We start from the raw sequence: 5,585 nt of genomic DNA on the forward strand, positions 1-5,585 counted from the left end.
TATGTCACTATTCCTCATCGTATGTTCACAGTTTCTTGATTTACACAATTTTAGATAACTGCACACTTGAAGCAAGATGACAACCTTTGCACCAATTTTTTCTTATCAAAATCTGACTGAATATTTGTGCAGACTTTTTAGCCAATACTTTGTTGCAAATAGCTGCATCATCTGCAAAAATTTGAGGTTACTGTCACTGTTGCTTGCCAGCTCACTAACACGCAAGAAGAAAGTCAACACAATCCTGGGCACCTTTGAAGTACATATGGAAACTATACAGGAAATATTTCAACGTGGATGCCCGAATAGAGATATGGACAAAAAATGGTTCAAATGGCTCTGAGCACTATGGGACTCAACTGCTGTGGTCATAAGTCCCCTAGAACTTAGAACTACTTAAACCTAACTAACCTAAGGACATCACACGCATTCATGCCCGAGGCAGGATTCGAACCTGCGACCGTAGCGGTCATGCGGTTCCAAACCGTAGCGCCTTTAACCGCTCGGCCACTCCGGCCGGCCCAGATATGGACACCACTCCTTTCAAATGGGCGTCCTGTTATAGAATCACTGTACCTTCTCTTAGTTAATTGCGTTCGGATTCCATTTCGTATGGCGATATTTATCTGTTCAGGGTAGTGTTATATTTACTTGTGTGTCATTAGGTGTTGGAAATTTATTTAGTTAATTTATGCGCAAAAATTCACAACGTATTTCCGTAGGAACATTTTGGTTATTATACTTTCAAAATTCTTTTTTTTATTTGTGTAATATTTTTAACGAGTCGCGCAGTGTGATGTCATGTACTGTAACATTGTTTACTGCACTACGCAATATATGATTTCACAAGATAACCTTTTTTATTATGAAGTGTTTCGTTTCGACAGAAGTTAATTAAAACAGAGTTATAGGCCACAGCTGCAGATAATGTGGCGACTCATCTTCACCATAATTACACCATGCGATCTGAAGTTTTCCCGGCGTATTTCGAATTTGAACAGTTCTTGGGTATCCTACCGGGTAGCGTCGTAATTTCTCCACGATATTTGGGCAGACGTACACGGTGCCATCTTCAGTTGGTTCCTGACGAATGCTGTGCTGTTCCTCTCGGCGCCCTATATATACAAGCCGTTACCCTCTCCACCGTTCCTCTCCTGGTGTCTTTGGTGCGGCCGGCGCGGCGGCTACTGGAGGTGGTGGGGGAAGCGGCGCCTGGGTCTGAACTGTGTTCTGCAGTCTCACTGCTGCCGCCGTCGGGGGCGGTCCTCACTCTGTGGGACCACATCTTTCTCCCCAGGCTGGGGAGAGTGTCCGCACTGTAGAAGAGAGGTGCCGCGAACACAGGCGCCATACCGAATTACGCCAGGCCACTAAATCAGCCGTGGCTGACCATTGTATAAAGACTGGCCCTACTATGGACTACGAAAAAACAAAAATACAAGGTGCATTCAAGTTCTAAGGCCTCCGACTTTTTTCTAATTAACTACTCACCCGAAATCGATGAAACTGGCGTTACTTCTCGACATAATCGCCCTGCAGACGTACACATTTTTCACAACGCTCACGCCATGATTCCACGGCAGCGGCGAAGGCTTTTGACCACTGGAAAATTGCTGAGGCAACAGCAGCACGACTGGTGAATGTGCGGCCACGGAGAGTGTCTTTCATTGTTGGAAAAAGCCAAAAGTCACTAGGAGCCAGGTCAGGTGAGTAGGGAGCATGAGGAATCACTTCAAAGTTGTTATCACGAAGAAACTGTTGCGTAACGTTAGCTCGATGTGCGGGTGTTGTCTTGGTGAAACAGCACACGCGCAGCCCTTCCCGGACGTTTTTGTTGCAGTGCAGGAAGGAATTTGTTCTTCAAAACATTTTCGTAGGATGCACCTGTTACCGTAGTGCCCTTTGGAACGCAATGGGTAAGGATTACGCCCTCGCTGTCCCAGAACATGGACACCATCATTTTTTCAGCACTGGTCGTTACCCGAATTTTTTTTGGTGGTGGTGAATCTGTGTGCTTCCATTGAGATGACTGGCGCTTTGTTTCTGGATTGAAAAATGGCATCCACGTCTCATCCATTGTCACAACCGACGAAAAGAAAGTCCCATTCATGCTGTCGTTGCGCCTCAACATAGCTTGGCAACATGCCACACGGGCAGCCATGTGGTCGTCCGTCAGCATTCGTGGCACCCACCTGGATGACACTTTTCTCATTTTCAGGTCGCCATGCAGGATTGTGTGCACAGAACCCACAGAAATGCCAACTCTGGAGGCGATGTGTTGAACAGTCATTCGGCGATCCCCCAAAACAATTCTCTCCACTTTCTCGATCATGTCGTCAGACCGGCTTGTGCGAGCCCGAGATTGTTTCGGTTTGTTATCACACGATGTTCTGCCTTCATTAAACTGTCGCACACACGAACGCACTTTCGACACATCCATAACTCCATCACCACATGTCTTCTTCAACTGTCGATGAATTTCAATTGGTTTCACACCACGCAAATTCAGAAAACGAATGATTGCACGCTGTTCAAGTAAGGAAAACGTCGCCATTTTAAGTATTTAAAACAGTTCTCATTCTCGCCGCTGGCGGTAAAATTCCATCTGCCGTACGGTGCTGCTAGCTCTGAGACATATTGACAATGAACGCGGCCTCATTTTAAAACAATGTGCATGTTTCTATCTCTTTCCAGTCCGGAGAAAAAAAATCGGAGGCCTTAGAACTTGAATGCACCTCGTGCTCTGTCAGTCCTCCTACTCCTGGGACTGCGTTACTAAAGAGGCCATCGAAATCCGACTACAGGACGATCTAATTAATAAAGATAGCGGCCTTCAACTTAGTCAGACTAGGATCCCTGCACTCAGCTTGTAGAGAAAGATGCGGTCCCAGAGATCGAGGACCGCCCCGACGGCGGCAGCAGGGAGACTGCAGACCCCAGTTCAGACCCAGGTGCCGCTTCCCCCACCACCTCCAGTAGCCAGGGGAGGAACGGTGGAGGGGGTAACGGCTAGTATATATAGGGCGCCGAGAGGAACAGCACAGCATTCGTCAGGAACCACCTGAAGATGGTAGCGTGTACGTCTGCCGAAACATTGTGGAGAAATTACGACGCTACCCGGTTGGATATCCGAGAACATTACAAATAATAACACCACTTGCATTGTTTAGGTTGACAGCGCAGACCCACGTAGTTTAATGTAGGAAACCCATGTTTAATTCTCAATAAATAACGTTTTTCATTTAGAAAGCATATATTGTGTGCAGCCGTCACACTACTGGCACTGTGATGTTGATGCTGACAATGTCTGGACCGCCGGTCGCGGTAGCCGAGCGGTTCTAGGCGCTTCAGTCCGACTGCTACGGTCGCAGGTTCGAATTCTGCCTCGGGCATGGATGTGTGTGATGCCCTTAGGTTAGTTAGGTTAAAGTAGTTCTAAGTTCTAGAGGATTGATGACCTCAGATGTTAAGTCCCATAGTGCTCAGGGCCATTAGAACCATTTGAAGGTCTGGACTGGAGCTGAGTCACGTACACATTTCCCTTTATGAAAGTACAGTCTCTTCGAAAGCAACTTGGCACTGGAGTGACAATTATAGAAGAAACACTCAACCGGCTGGCACAGTGCACGAGATAACTGGACCGAACATCACGCTGCCAGTTTGGAGGTATTTTGGTTTTGCAATCTCGTTAATATCAAGAAGTACCCGCATACAACCACAATTAAAAAGTGGGAGACTCTGCATATTGCCTCACAGCTCCCTTAATTCCTAAATATTATGTCAAGACAGCGCCAAGAGGCAGAATTTTATGAGAGCAGGTCTCCTACGCATTCAGCCCTGCGGTGGAACTTGCGCGGTTGCTGAGTGCTGCCGTACAATTTCTAATATTTAATCACTCGAGGACTTCGCATGTCACGTGTTATCTTTACCTGTCCCAGAGTTACATCCCATTCGCCGCTACCGTCTCAGCCAGCCAAATATACCCTGCCTCAGTGAAAATTGCCGCGTATCTATAAATGGTCTCACTGACATGCCTGCCCAAGGAATGAAGACATTCACACGTTATCTGTCCAGTGAAATGTCGAAAAATTAACAGTTTTAAACGTTTTGCTGTCCAGTTTCGTAGCGAATATCTCTAACACATACTTTTGGAGTGGCGCTCGTCTTCGATAAATGCACTTTGATTTCTGAAGAAAGGAAAAATATTCAGATGTTCAACACGAACAGGGGAGAGGTAGTCGCGTCAGCTACCAATGATTCATGAACATTACTCATACTCACCTCTACCTTTTTCCCTTCAGGCAGCTAGGTTTCGTACTCCTTTGTCGTTTCTAAAACGCACCGTGTGCTGTCCAATCGATAGCCTATATAGCTCTGTTTGACAACTAACGCACAATGATGCACTGTAAAATGTTTCCGACGCAGAAGTTTGTACCTTTGCAACACTTACTCCATTCTGTAGGAGAAAAAGGAAGTACAAGACGCACTAAACTAGAAACAGTACCACGTAACAAACGTTTGCAACAAATAGTCATTTTAATTTGACAGTTGAACTAGAAGCAGTACGACGTAACAAACGTTTGTAACAAATAGTCCTATTAATTTGACAAACTGTGAAAGTTCTTTTTTCATATTGATAAGTCTTCTGAATAACAAATAGTCTAACAAATAGTCCTATTAATTTGACAAACTGTGAAAGTTCAATTTTCCTATTGATAAGTCTTCTGAAGAAACTGCAAAAAGGTGGGAATTTAAGGAGATGGGACCTGGATAAACTGAAAGAACCAGAGGTTGTACAGAGTTTCAGGGAGAGCATAAGGGAACAATTGACAGGAATAGGGGAAAGAAATACAGTAGAAGAAGAATGGGTAGCTTTGAGGGATGAAATAGTGAAGGCAGCAGATGATCAAGTAGGTAAAAAGACGAGGGCTAGTAGAAATCCTTGGGTAACAGAAGAAATATTGAATTTAATTGATGAACGGAGAAAATATAAAAATGCAGTAAATGAAGCAGGCAAAAAGGAATACAAACGTCTCAAAAATGAGATCGACAGGAAGTGCAAAATGGCTAAGCAGGGATGGCTAGAGGACAAATGTAAGGATGCGGAGGCTTATCTCACTAGGGGTAAGATAGATACTGCCTACAGGAAAATTAAAGAGACCTTTGGAGATGAGAGAACCACTTGTATGAACATCAAGACCTCAGATGGAAACCCAGTTCTTAGCAAAGAAGGAAAAGCAGAAAGGTGGAAGGAGTATATAGAGGGTCTATACAAGGGCGATGCACTTGAGGACAATATTATGGAAATGGAAGAGGATGTAGATAAAGATGAAATGGGAGATACGATACTGCGTGAAGAGTCTGACAGAGCACTGAAAGACCTGAGTCGAAACAAGGCCCTCGGAGTAGACAACATTCCATTCGAACTACTGACGGCCTTGGGAGAGCCAGTCCTGACAAAACACTACCATCTGGTGAGCAAGATGTATGAAACAGGCGAAATACCATCAGACTTCAAGAAGAATATAATAATTCCAATCCCAAAGAAAGCAGGTGTTGACAGATGTGAAAATTACCGAACAATC

At 44.9% G+C, this 5,585-nt stretch overlaps 1 non-coding gene across 1 annotated transcript; it reads right to left on the minus strand.

The window, feature by feature from the left end:
• Window positions 1–433: 433 nt before the first annotated feature.
• Trnap-ugg (transfer RNA proline (anticodon UGG)) lies at window positions 434–517 on the minus strand. The gene has a single exon. It is a non-coding gene; the product is annotated as a tRNA-Pro (tRNA).
• Window positions 518–5,585: the final 5,068 nt, after the last annotated feature.

Source organism: Schistocerca cancellata, chromosome 1, assembly GCF_023864275.1.
Source record: "Schistocerca cancellata isolate TAMUIC-IGC-003103 chromosome 1, iqSchCanc2.1, whole genome shotgun sequence".
Taxonomy (NCBI): Eukaryota; Metazoa; Arthropoda; class Insecta; order Orthoptera; family Acrididae; genus Schistocerca; species Schistocerca cancellata.